This window comes from Mus musculus, chromosome 6 (assembly GCF_000001635.26).
Source record: "Mus musculus strain C57BL/6J chromosome 6, GRCm38.p6 C57BL/6J".
Taxonomy (NCBI): Eukaryota; Metazoa; Chordata; class Mammalia; order Rodentia; family Muridae; genus Mus; species Mus musculus.
In genome coordinates this window covers 43,013,656-43,028,378 of record NC_000072.6, presented here as the reverse complement: position 1 = coordinate 43,028,378, position 14,723 = coordinate 43,013,656, and the positions used below count along the sequence as shown (strand labels likewise).

At 41.0% G+C, this 14,723-nt stretch overlaps 1 long non-coding RNA gene across 4 annotated transcripts in view; it reads left to right on the top strand.

The window, feature by feature from the left end:
- The window catches only part of Gm34905, a 52,783-nt gene extending 38,906 nt beyond the window's left edge, over positions 1-13,877 (top strand). The window contains exons 1-3 of one of the 4 annotated variants that reach the window (XR_377578.1): positions 7,070-7,100; positions 12,067-12,132; positions 13,643-13,877. This is a non-coding gene — a long non-coding RNA (predicted gene, 34905). Of the gene's footprint in view, positions 1-7,069; positions 7,101-11,001; positions 11,136-11,172; positions 11,501-12,066; positions 12,133-13,642 lie in introns of those variants that run through there. The other 3 variants (XR_377579.2, XR_377577.2, XR_869012.3) reach the window with 3 other exon arrangements.
- The last annotated feature ends 846 nt before the right edge of the window (positions 13,878-14,723 follow it).

Here is a 14,723-nt window from a genome sequence, read left to right as displayed (position 1 = left end):
GGTCACACATAGGTCTGATAGCTTATCTCAGATGTCCTTGCAGGAGACATGGGAGCTGGAATAATGATGTGTGGAATCACAGAACTGAATGTGTGTGTGCAATATGTATGTATGTATGTATGCATGTGTGAATGTATGCATGTATGTACATCTCAAGATCTAGAAGGTATTCATATGGTGTGTGTGTGGACTCCTGAATTTGTTCCCTTCCCAATGTGGCTAGTTGAATAAATCTCTTTTCTCTGATTTTCACTAGTGCATGCATCTGTAGTTGGTATGCTGAGGACTGGCATGCAAACCTTGCTTTTTAAGGCTGCTAGGGCCCAGGTTTGCACCTTAAACTCTGTTAACATCAGAAGCAGTGGCACACTGGGGCAATCAGGTCTGTAAACACAGTGCAAGTTTATGGAATTTCACAATGCTTCATTGCTAGATATCTCAGACTTTGCACTAAGGGGAAAAAAATCACCAAACAGGAAAGTAAAAAATAGTCAATATTAAAATAAAATCCCCAATGTAACCTGGCATTGTGGTGCAAGTTACTTAGGAATCTGAAGCAGGACTGAGATACCATGTCTAGGTCTTTTTTTGCTAAGTAAGCAAAAAGCAGTGAAATTAGTGGTTTATCTTAACACACAGCTTCAAGCTGACTCAATCAAGAAAAACAAAACTGACCCTTTATTCTTTCTCTATATGTTGAAGATCAACCATCAAGGCCACATCACATTCTGATTCTGGAACTAACTAAACCAAATACAGCAAACCCTGTAGGAGTGGGGTGTAGTATAGCCCAGGGATTAGAGCACTTGCCTAACATGGATAAACTCTAGAGTTTACCTCCACTATATAGACCTATAATTTTTTTTTAAATGTACTGTTTTTGGTTTTGTTATGTGACCCAGGATGGCTTCAAATTCAGTAATTTTCTATTTTAGCTTTTTAAGTGCTTTACAGGCATGGACCACCACACTAGGCTTTCTTTGAAGTGGTTTGTTGTTGTTTTGAAGTTATAATTTTATTATAATATTTCCCTTTCTATTTCTACCTCCAAACTCTCCCATATACTACTTCCTACTGGCCTTCAAATTCATAGCCTCTTTGTTTTCCAATTGATGCTGCATTCATGTAAGTACACATATATACATATCTATGTCTATCTCTATATCATCTCTCTATTTATATATTTGTACACACACACACACACACACACACACACACACACACACACACACATACATGCTACCTGTATATATGTTTTCAGTTTAGAACCAGACAAGCATTTCGGGTGCCTCTTGCCTGGAAAAGACAACCTCCCCAACTCCTGACTCACCTGCTATCGAATCCTGAATCACCCCCCCAAACTGTATATAAATCGTATCCAGTTGACTGTAGCACTCAGTGTTGAAGCCTCATGGACTTTTTTTGGCTCCATCCTGTTTGGCATGTTTGTTCATGTCATCCCGGCTTGGTTCCAATTTGGAGAGTCATGTTGATGAGATTATAGGTGTAGATTCTGATGTTACTAGGAGACACAATCTCATAGCAAACTCCCTGACCTTTTTTTTGCAGTGTTTCCTAAACTTTCAGATTGGGAACATTTTGTAGGTGTATCCAATGAGACAAGGCTCCACAACTCTGGGTTTTGATAGGTTGTGTTTTAATGTGGCAGTGTCTGTATGTTGCAAAGAGAAGTTTCTCTAATGAGGGTGAAAATAAATGTTCATAAATTGTTAGAGATTATGCTGGTTTAGTAAATCTTTGGTTGTATAGATTATCCTCTGGTAACCAGGACTTTACTAGCACTAAGGTGTTAGTTAAGTTTCCAGCACCAACATGGCCTCCTTGTTGAGCAAGTCCTAAATCAAATTAGAGAGCTGTTGGCTACCACCAAGCTATGTGTGGCACTACTTCACCATTGCAGTTATCATGTTATGCTGGTTGTTTATGTGGTTCATAGGTGTCATGGCTGGAAAGGACAATTGGTTGCCTCCCTTCTTTGGAAGCTTGTATGATGACTTCTGACATCATGAAAGCTAGTCCTCAGAGATGAGACTTTCAGGTCAGTTTCAACTCAGGGGCCTCTGAACCCTGTTTCTCATGTACATGGTGTCTTCATCAAGGTATTTAAATAGAAAATTTTTAATTCGTTATTATTTTGGGTTCTTTGCAGTTTTATTTTTGGGTACAGCATTTCAGTATGTGTCCCAGACTACCTTCAAACTCAGTAGCTTTCTACCTCTCCCTTGGAAGTACTAGCATTGCTGGCATGTTCCACAAACTTTGGAATTTCTTTGAAGTTTTCAAAGCCGAACATCAGAACTGAACAGGAGGCACTGGGATGTTTTCCTTGCTAACTCTGAGACTAATTGTGTTTTAAGTGGTAGACAAGCTGCTTGAGGGCACAAAATGAGCATTGGTGTTACAAGTGGTTGGACTTTGAAACATCAAGGTCACAATGTAGTTTCTGATTTATGCCCAGAATCAGCATGATAGAAAATGGAGTGTACCAGGAGGGCAAGTACTACTTGGTGCTGTGTTTGTTTTGATTACTGTCTCATGGGGCTGAAGATATAAATTAGAATACACTATTTTGTATATTTACTTAATAATGCGTTCAAATGTTTGTGTATACCTCTTGTGGCAGAGAAAGTGGTATAAAGTAAGGAGCAATTTAAAGAAGAATGCGAATTGATCCATTCCTATCTCCTTGTACTAAGGTCAAATCTAAGTGGATCAAGGAGCTCCACATAAAACCAGAGACAGTGAAACTTATAGAGGAGAAAGTGGGGAAAAGCCTCGAAGATATTGGCACAGGGGGAAAATTCTTGACTAGAACAGCAATGGCTTGTGCTGTAAGATTGAGAAATGACAAATGGGACCTCATGAAACTTCAAAGCTTCTGTAAGGCAATGGACTGTATTTTTTAAGGTATAAGTGAGAATAACAGCAGTAATCATAATATGTGAAAAATGATTTTTCTTTAAAAGTTGTTTATCAGATATTTGGTCATAGAAATAGGAAAATATACTAAAGCAACATGAATGATCAAAATTAACAAGTAGGCAGGCATGGTAGGACTCATTCTGTAATGCCAAAGTGTAGGAGGGCTAGGCAGGGAGATTGAAGGCTTGGAGCTAGTTTGTTCTCAATAGCAGGTTCTGAGCAGACCAGACTACATGTCAAGACTTTTTCTAATATAATTATATGAACAAAAATCAATCTCTTTCTATATTGGTGCCATATATATATATATATATATATATATATATATATGTATATATATATATGTGTGTGTGTTATATTTACTATGACTACTATAGTTATATAATAATATACAGTACAGAATACATAATATATCATATATAACAGATAACATATAGCATATAACATAATATATATGGTATATAATATATAACATGTGATATATAAAATAGTATAAGTAATAATTAATATACTTGATAATATATGATATAGAATGTAGAATAGAATATAAAGTACAGTGTTACTAGTAAGAGTTACTATAACTAATATAATTATATTAATTACGTATATATGTTATATTAGACAAAGGACACTACAGTGAAAAATAACCTGAATGCATTTTTGTCTCTTTAAAATGCAATAGAAGTAGGTGTGAATATTCAGAGATTGGAAACTCATTTGTGAAACATAAACAGGGGTGTCATAGATATTACTAGATCCCCCATTCTGTACAGTTACTATAGTTCACAGCATGCTAAGCCAGTGAGAGAGAGGTATGAAAAGAGGAAATTGAGTCAATCAAAGAAACAGATAAAAACAAAAGCAAAATTGAAATAAAGAAAATGGGGGGGGGGCATGGAGAGAAATATTTATCACCAAGAAAACAGGCTGGGAAGAAAAGAGGGATTCTGTTTGCTTCTTTTGAGATAGAGCCTTTCACTGACCTGGAACTTGGTGTGTAGGTTAGGGCTGGCTGATGAACAGGCTCCAAGGATCTGCCTGAGGTTGTTAATATGACCCCAGGCCCTCACGTTTATAAAGAAAGCACTTTACCAACTCCTCATCCCCAGTCAAAAGAGGGGCCAAGGAGCATGCTCGGTGATATGGGGTGGGAATGAGGCAGTTATGGAGATATGACTGAGTAACCTGACTTTATACTTTAAAGCACTATGTGTGTTACTCTTATGTAGACATGCCATCTCCTAAGAAGATAAGTTCCCATTGTCCTTTAAGACAGTAACAAGCAATTCAGCAGCTTAGCATGGATTATTCTCACTAAAGTTTTTAAAAGAAATATATATTATATATATCTCACATATATATATGATATATAGCACACACATATATATTACACATACACACATACAAACAAATCTGCCTCCCAACTCTGTCATCTATGCAGGTATGTGTGTGCTTGTTCATGAATATGCATATGGATGAGTGTGTACTATAAAGGATGTGGAGGTCAGCAAACAACCTTGAGTGTTGGTTCTCTGCTTGCCTCTATTTAAGAGAGTCTCAAAATTTGGAGAATTTTCCTGTCTCTGCATCTCAACTCATTATAACATTACTGAGACTGCAGACACAAACTATTGCATCTGCCTTTACTTGGTCAATAGAGATCTGAGCTCAGCTCCTCTGGATTGTTGGGCAAGCTCTTTGTGCACTGAGCTATCTCTCTAACTCTCAACCCTCACATACATACTGCACAAATCCGCAAATCCACAGTGCACTACTAGAGATCAGAGGGCAACCTAAAGGGGTAAATTCTATTTTCCTACCACTGGGTCCCAGTAATCAAACCTAGGTCCAATTCCCACCACCAGCATGGTAGTTCACAATTATCTGTAACTCCAGGAATCTGCCCTCCTCTTGTGATCTTCACTGGTGCCAGGTTCACACACGGTGCACAAACACACATAAAAGTGAACCATCATTACATGTAAAGTAAAATAATAATGAAAATAAAAATATTAAAGAAAAGTTCTCCTTGTGCTGTGGTAAGATAATACAGGAAAACATATGACCATTTGTGACAGCTGTTCTAGATGGCCCAGTGCCCTGTAAGAGGTCCTAGATGGACCAGGCATGCCTATGATACACAGACATACATGCAGAAGGATTCAGGAGGTCAGAGAACTCATACACTTAAAATAAAATTTAAAGTAATACATATACATGCACACATGTATACACATGCATACACGTACACAAAGAGACAGACAGGGATAGAGAGAGAGAGACTTTGGGGGGGTAGTTGAACTAGAAACTATTCTGAGCAGGCAAAGGATAGAACATGAAGAAGAATCTTTTATATAATACCAGAATTTAAATTTTTCTTTGAAGATGCAATTAAACACAAGCACATCTTGAACATGGCATGGACAATGAATAAGGGTTACCCCAGAGGCAGGGGAATCCCTTTTGGAGAGCTATCATCTCACAGTAAGGAGGGAGCTGAGGGGACAAGTCAGTGACAAATAGAGAAGCTGTCTCCTGGGTTTCCCTGAAGGTCTGAATGGGAGGCACAGACATTTTTGTATATAGACGTTTTGAGCAAGTTGGGTTCAAGTTCCATTTCAGATACTGGGGTTGAGGTGCCGTGTGTTACCAGAGGCATTTCCAGCATGCATGGACTTTTCTGCTTGGGAACTCACTGTATTGGGAAAATACTGAAAGAGATGCTTGGAAGTGTGTGTGTGTGTGTGTGTGTGTAAAGTAAGTGCAGAGAAACTCCCTGGAATCTACCAAGTATGACCCAGAGATGACTCCTAGTAATGGGGTATACTGAGCCTGACGCACTCTTTCTTTGGAAGAACCTTCCATTCCAGGTCAGGGTCGCGGGACAGGGGGGTCATAAGAAGTCAGGTTCAGCCTCCCCGAGCACATGGGAACCTCGGACTTGTCTGAAGAGTGCACTGCACTGGAAACTGGCATGCTCCATTCACAACTGGCCACCACGGACATTCCCTATTACTGTTTGTCTGGAACCTTCCCCTGTAACTTAAATTATCGAACAGTCAGGGTTAAGTGTTAATCTACATATTTCCAGAAATTTTGAGAATCTCACCTTTAGGGAAATGATACTGTTAAATTTTTGTACACTGAAAAAGTGTACTAAAATATATCACTAACAAATGCTTACTCTATTCAGAGAGACTTTTGCCTGTTGTAAGCTAGAAATGCCTTCGGAATCGAGCTACATCATTTCTGCAGCTAAGTATTAGCGGCCAGTTTTGGCGCCCTCTGATGGCATACATGGGTAACTGCAGCACTCCCTTGTTAAACCCATTAACATTTTTTTAAAGCCAGGATTTAAAAAAAAATTAAAAATTCTTTTAATTTAATATACGTAGAGTGGATTTCACTCAATTTTTCTTATAATATATTTTGCTAATACTTTAAAACTGGATAAAACTATATATAACTATATATATATGTATGTATATATATATATATATACATATATATACATATATATATATATATATATATATATATATATATATATATCGTCATAGAAAAATAATAATGTAAACATTCTGGAAAAATAGCATATGGTGATAATTAATGATAATTATATTTTTTCAATTATTCAAAAATGAGTAGAAACCAACTGTAATAGTATTTTATTCTATGTGTATGGGTGTTCTGCCTGTATGCATGTCTGTGTGCCCTGTGCATTTAGTGCCCACAGAGGTGGGAAGAGGGCATCAGATACACTAGGGATGAAGGATTGTGAACTGTCATGTGGGTCCTGGGAATTGAACCTGGGTCCTCTGAAAAACCAGCCAGTGCTCTTGGTCACTGAGCCACCCCTCCAGTCCTGCCCTGCCCTCTTTTAACTTCACAGTGTATTGTGAACTTTTTCTCTGTCTATAGTAAATGTATAATTGAATCACTTGTCAGTTTCTGGATAATTATCATTCAATTTTTAGATATATATCACAACATACCAATGTTTATATGTATTTTCTATAGAGCAAGTAAGTCTAGCCTTTAAAAATATCAAATTTTAGTGTTTAGTGTCTGGGGAGATTGAGTTACCATTGTTTCTGAACTAAGTCTGTGTTGTGTTTTCTTTTAGGTAGGAGCTCAGCTGGGTTCAAGAGAGAGAGGTACAGTGGCAAAGCATGGGTTTGCCGGATATGCAGACAAAGGCTGGGGGGGGGTGGGGGTTTGAAGCAGGAGGTTGGCATGGTAGCAACCTGACAGTGGGAACCTAGTGAGCTGGGTGGAGACGTTTCGGGAGCTCCAGGCAAGAGAATCTCCAGGAGATAAAATAGGTCAACCTTTGCCCGCCTGTGCATGGCCAGCCAGGCTGCCAGGGCAGAGGCACAACCGTGGGACCGCGCCAGCTCTACTCTTTAGATATTTCCTTCAACACAGACCCTGCCTTAAAAAAAAAGAAAAAAAAAAAAAAAGAAGGATGGAGGGTGATGGAGGGACCTATGTCAGTTTTTGGTGTTTGGCCTCCACATGCATGTAGAGTGCCCCCCCCCCCCCACACACACACACAGAGAGAGAGAGAGAGAGAGAGAGAGAGAGAGGAGAGAGAGGGAAAGAGAAAAAATAATATGTGCACAAAGGGTCTATACCATTCCCAGCACCTGACAGGTGCTCAGAACAATCATGTTGACGTTTGACAAAGCCATGGTCATAGAAGTGAAGTTAGTACTAAGATACCTTCTGAATGCACACCATGGAACCCCCTCTTCTTCTCAGCTGTTTCTAAGGGTTCAGCCTAGATGGACTTGGCTTTCATGAGAGTCATTTTACTGTACTGTACTGAGCTCAAGGCTAAACAAAACCCTGCATTTATCATTTATCATCAATATCTATGAAGCCAGTAGCTTGGATAAAGGTGCTAAGATTCACATTTTTTAAATGAAACTTTATTCCCTCTGCTTTGAAACAATAATGGCTCCCTCAAAAGTTTTGGTTTAGTCAACTAATGGTGACCTAGCTAGGCAGTGGTTCTCAGCCTGTGGGTCATTACCTCTTTGGTGTGGCATATCAGATATTCTGCATACCAGATATTTACCTTATGATTCATAACAGTAGTAGGATTATAGCTAGGAAGTAGCAACAAGAAAACTTAGTGGTTAGGGGTCACCACGAGATAAGGAGCTGCATTAAAGTGTTTCAAAATTCGATAGAGGGTGGGACGAGGAGTCTACCCCACTAGGCTGCTGTTCTGCACCTCACAGTTTTGAGATCCAGAGAGTGCATTGAGAGTTGTCTGTGCCATATGCTCCAAATGATCTCAGCAAATTTGATCCCAGCACTAGGGCTTAAGAAGATGCTTCTATCAAGGCCAGGTCCAACCAGGGGTCTTAAAGCAGGGAGGGACCTGAGAGACAGAATGTAAAGCAGGAGTTGGTGTCCCTGGGGACATTAGCAATCTGACCAGTTCCCAGACTGGAAGTGGTCATGTGGCTCTTGGCTTATTACCAAAGTCAGGAAGGACATTCTTTTCCATGAGGCAGAAGACTCCTGGGAGGTGGAGACTTTCAGAGGCAGCTCTTTCTTTGCTGTTTGTGTGCATGATTTCTCTTTCAGAGATGCCAGGAAGCTTCATGTACGGTTGATAAGCCATGTTAGAATGAGAGGAATTATAAACGCTCGCCATTGTCACTATGCCATCATTATTATGGTAATGCAGTCAGTAAAATATATCTGCCTCTTAAGGTCTAGTGTAATTGGATTCTGCTGAATTGATGCAATTAAAAGAATTAGGGAGCCCATTAGGTGATTTATGTTTTCTATAAAAAATTTCTCAAAATAGCAAAACAGGAAAAGATTAGGCTTCACCCATGGCTTTGCTTTCTCTAGTCTAACACTCCACCTCCTGGGGAAACACTACATAGTATTTAAGACTCCAGATAGTTTAAAAACTAAGAAGACTGTCTAGCATCAACAAATCTGTACAATTAAAAAATAAATATCCATAAATGAGAGGAGAAATTCTTACTTTATAGTTGATTTAGTAGCATTTCCCTAATAGCATTGGCTTCAAAGACATGTGTAGCATGAATGTGCCAAACATTACATAATTGCAAAGAAATTAGTCAGAAAAAAAATGATGAATGCCTTTAGGTTTGTGTCTTTGACTTGCAAACGAAAATTCAGAAGCTATTTACAGAGTTTGAAGCAATGATGTCTGGACCAGTATCTAGTATATTTAAAATTTATTTCTTAGAATTTAAATTAACTTAAATAGCTATTGACTGAAGTCATCATACATAAGAAGGATTTTAGACAGTGACTGACATAAGCATCAGTGAATTAATTTCTGTCCTGTTTTCCCTGAAGAGCTCAAGGCAAAACCCGTTTTGATGATTTGGGAATAAAAACAAATGTATGAGGGGAAAGGAAACTCAGAAGAGGAATAAAATCTAAAATCAGGTGGTGTGGCTTATGAAAACTAGTACTAGTAGATATACCATTTGTACTGGCTGGTTTTATGTCTCAACTTGACACAAGCTGGACTTATCACAGAGAAAGGAGCTTCAGTTGAGGAAATGCCTCCATGAGATCCAGCTATGGGGCATTTTCTCAATTAGTGATCAAGGGGGAAAGGCCCCTTGTGGGTGGGACCATCTCTGGGCTGGATGTCTTGGGTTCTATAAGAGAGAAGGCTGAGCAAGCCAGGGGAAGCGAGTAAAGAACATCACTCCATGGCCTCTGCATCAGCTCTTGCTTCCTGACCTGTTTGAGTTCCAGTCCTGATATCCTTTGGTGATAAACAGCAGTATGGAAGTGTAAGCTGAATAAACCCTTTCCTCCCCAACTTGCTTCTTGGTCATGATGTTTTGTCCAGGAATAGAAACCCTGACTAAGACAGAGCATTTCAGTGTATCTCTTCCCACACATTGCTAAGGCCACAGAAGTTCTCAAGATGAATCAGTAGATGGATATAAGGCAGACACTGAGTGGCATTTGGAGCTCTACAGGGATCCTCTTGGCACAGTAAGGACTTTCTGCCTAAGAGAAAGTGTCCTTCTGGGGTGAAGAGTCTTGGAACTCACTCTCTGTGAGGAGGAATACTGTCTTTTCTTTCTATACTACCGTTTAGCTTTTCTTCCATCTCCCCTCAGGGAAGGCAGGGCTGTTCTAATCACTGAAGGGCAACTGTGTTATATCCTATGATAGGGGACAGCTGGAGGCACGTCTTTCTAGCACCTATGGGTCCAATTCCTATGCACAATTTTTTCTTTGTTGTTCGAAATGCTTCTAAAATCTGCCTTCCTCTTCTAAGTTCATGGCTTTCAGGGTTCTCATAGCCATCATGCCTCCCTGACTTTCACTGGAACTGTATTCTGTTCTGGGGGAGATTCCCCACCCCCTGCCCTAACAGTAGGACTTGACTATAGCTCATTTCTCATGTTCTTTTTCCCCACCGTGGAATGAGCACTGGATCCAAGCCAGGCTCAAATGGATTCTCTGGAGGGTTAAAATAAGAACCAAGAAAATGGGACCCTTTTTTTCTGATAGAAAAATTGGGGAGGCATGAGTCCAGGGATCTACCGCCAACTCTAACCTATAATACATGAAAGATGGCACATGGATTAACCTAGACCTCATTGAGAGGTACAACGGCAGAGAGATGAGGAAGGATAGAGTAGGTATGGCTAAGGAAAGTTGGGAAGAGAGAAAAAAGAAAGGAGGGAGGAAAAAATAATTAGGGAGTCCCAATGACATTTGTATAATTTTAATCTTCCTAAATGTCTTAGTCAGTGTTCTATTGCTGTGAAGAAACACCATTATCATAACAATTCTTTTTTTTCTTTCCATTTTTTATTAGGTATTTAGCTCATTTACATTTCCAATGCTATACCAAAAGTCCCCGATACCCACCCACCCCCACTCCCCTACCCGCCCACTCCTCCTTTTTGGCCCTGGCATTCCCCTGTTCTGGGGCATACAAAGTTTGCGTGTCCAATGGGCCTCTCTTTCCAGTGATGGCCGACTAGGCCATCTTTTGATACATATGCAGCTAGAGTCAAGAGCTCCGGGGTACTGGTTAGTTCATAATGTTGATCCACCTATAGGGTTGCCTTGATGGCAATAGAGCATCTGAGATGATGAGGACAGACACTTGAGCTGAGAAAGCAGTGCTATCCACTGTGTTCCTCCTCTCAAGGATGCAGGTAATGTGGGAAGATGGAGGGCTGAGAGGAGATGCTTGTAGGTGATCCCAGCGAGGTGTCTGAGAAACACTTTCAGCTACTTTCCCAAAGCTAAGTGTTTCCAAAAATGCTTGAAACAGTTGTGTAGAGAACAGGATGGACCAAACTGAGAGATGACTGAGCACCGGATGTCCCTTGTGATTCTCAGAGTGCCATGAGATGAGCCCTCTGTTACATCACAGGGTAAATCCCTGCCTTAATAATAGCAGAGTGCTTTGCCTGAGGATAACTCAGAGTCCAGCAAGGAGGGCTGGGATTCACACTTTGCATGTGTGTCTGCCTAGGCTTGGGCTGTTTTCTGGGATGGACTACCTGAAATTCATCACGTGAGTAGCTCACTCAGTGAAAGGCACTTCAGTGGGGTCTTAAGCGGGGGAGGTGGAAATAGGGAGAGGGACTTAAAGTGTTTCTGATTGAAGAAAGCTCTAAGACTGTCTTCAAGAGAGCTAAGGAGACCTAGAAACAGATCAGAAGTCTCACAGTAGTGGGAATGGCCACTCAAAACTGTAGGAAGTAGAACCCCTCACTCACCAGGAGGAGAGGCCTTGGAAAGAAGCCATATATGGACCAGGACTTGAGCCTCCAGCTTAGACCAGGAAGGAAGGAATAGTGCTTTTGCCATGCCCACATTTGACCATCACACATAGCTTGTCCAGGGAAGGAGGCAGAGCATCCCTGACACTGGTGTCTGATATTCTCTGGTGACTTCAGTCCCTGGCAGTAGCAATTTTTGCATGTGTACTCAGAGAGCTGCCACAATGAGTCAAACATCAATGCCAGTATCATGGGAAATGCCATGACAGCATCTTTCCCTCTCATTCTGTACTTAAATACATGTTTTCACTTTGTAGGTGTGTTGTATATGTTCTTATGTATGTGCTCATGTCTGCAGGTCCACATCCATATGTGTGAAAGTGCATGAGGAGGACATGGAATGATGCCACAATAAACAGTTGCTGTAAGTATCAGCCATGTGTGTGCATATGCACATGCTAAAGAGCTTGCCAAACAAGTACTCAGGGAGACAACACCTACAACTCACCAGTTGTAGTTACACAAGTCAGGGTACTTTATGTTAAGAGAGAAAGCATGGTTATTCCTCATGTTACATCTAGGCACATGGGAAGAAGCTGGAGAGAGATGTGGTCAGCCTCTGTTACCTCATATAGCCTGTTGCCATGGTTAAAGGCTGTGGTGTTGGTGTGAGGGAGCTCAGGGGTGGGCTGGGATCTGGAAGGAACTGCAGGTTTGTTTGGCTGTATGTTGGGAGAATATATACAGATTCCTGTGATGAAGTCCTGCCTAAACCTCATTGTGCTGTACTGGGAGATAGGAGTGAGGAAGTGTATGAAGCCTAATGTGGTCCTTGAAGTGACCTTTAGCAGGGCCTGTACTAAAGCAGTAGAAACTGTTGCAGTAAGTATCAGCAGTGTGTGTGTGTGTGTGTGTGTGTGTGTGTGTGTGTGTGTGTGTGTGTAGAGGATCATATCAGTTGTTTCTTTAGTGACATTCTCAGAAGTCATTGACTATTATGATGAGGCCAGGGAGGGAAATTTCCTGAAATGCTGCTTTCTGGGAAATCCTAGTACAAGCTGTGTTTAATGGTGGTGAAGAGACAGGTTAGAGGCCAAAATTTCAATCAATTTGATACCAGTCCAAAAGGCACCTGTGTGCCTGGACATCCTTTGAGCTTTCCTAAACAGAGTGAGGCTTGGCCTCTGTGACCTCACAGAAGGGGTCACTGTCATGGTTATGGGTGTGCCCTAGTTCTGAGGGCAGCAGAGTCCATGATAGGAGAAGGTGGCAAGAGATCCTTTCTAGGTAAGTCAGTGCAGAAACATCTTTGGGTAAAGACCTGATATCACATCAGGATATGTACTTGACAGAGGGCTTTTTGTGAAAGGGGTGACTAAGGCAAAGTTCAGTATCTGAGGGCTTTTGATGGACAGGACAGACATGGTAATAGCAAGGACTAGAGGGATATCCTCACAGAGCATGGCCATGTACAAAACATAGAAAGAAGATCCATCCCATATAGGAAATTGTGAAGATCTGCACAGCTTTCAGTGCCTTAGCAAGACATTTGGAGGACTAACCTCTATTGTTTCCCCTAACTTCCTGTGATATTCCATCATGGGACCTCCAGAAGGAGGGTTATGCATCATAGGGCCTTGGTGAGACTCTCCTGTGGCTCTCACAACTTAGAAGCAACAATCTTTCCACATGAGTTCATGGGTACTCTCTACCACAGGCATGGACAGCTATGCAACAGGAATCTTTTTTTATTAATCTTTCTAATTGTATAATGTATAATTTGTTTTACCTGGACTGTAAGCTATGAGTGTAAAGTCTGAGCATGTTTCCTAGTAATAGGTCAATGATGTTCTGAGTGTATTTGAGATGCCAGAGAAGAATACTAAATATATCAATCTATATATGTTTCCTTTTTCCCCAAAATATTGACCAAGATCAAGGCTAAAAACAAAGAAGCTTTGGACAAATTTGAACTCAAAAGAATCCAGTACTTCAAACATAAAAAGAATCATATAACCTGATAGTGAGGATTTCTGGACCTAGATAAGTAGGACTGGAAAGAAAGAGGCCTGGACAAACAAAAAGGAAAAAAAAAAAAAAAAAAAAAGAGTGTGGGCAATGGGAAAATCTGACCTGGAAGGAGGTCAGGACCAAAAAAAAAAAAAAAAATAGAGATATGGGCCTAGGCCTATCCCTGCTCTAGAAGAACCCCAGGCCAAAAACAAAAAGTGATGTCGACCTGGGCAAATCCCTGACATTTGAAGAGACCTGGCATAAAGTAATAAGTAACTTTGAGAGGCCCAGGCCCAAAGCAAGAATTGATGAGGGCCTGGACCTATCCCTCACTCATGAAGAGGCCCAGGCCAAAATCAAGGAGTGATGTGGGTCTTGGCTTATCCCAGACAGTTAAAGAGGGCCGGGCCGAAAAATAAAAAAATGATGTGGGCCTGGACCTAACCCTGACCCTTGAAGAGACCGGGGCAAAAAAAAAGCAAAATGTGATGTGGGCCTGGGCCTATCCCTGCAATTTAAAGAGGCCTGGGCACAATGCAAGATATGAAGAGGGTCTGGGCCTATGCCTGACCTTTGAAGAGGCCCGGAAAAAAACAAAAAAACCCAAAAAAACGAGGGCCTGGGCCAAAAAAAAGAAATGATGTGGGACTGGGCCTATCCCTGAAATTTGAAGAGGCTGGGCTTAAAGAAAGAAGTGATGTGGGCCTGGGGCTATCCCTGTAATTTAAAGAGGACTGGGCCTAAGACAAGAAGTGAAGAGGGTCTGGGCCTATGTCTGACCCTAGAAGAGCCTTGGGACAAAAGGAAGAAGTGATGTGGGCATTGGCTTATCCCCACCCACCCCCCCAAACCATGAAGAGGCCTATCCCCGACATAAGAAGAGGCCCGGGCCACAAGAAAGAAGTTAAAGTGCCTGGTTCTATCCCTGAAGTTTGAAGAGGCCCGGGCCTAAAGAAAGAAGTTTTATGTTCCTGGGCCTATTCCTGAACATTAAAGAGGCCC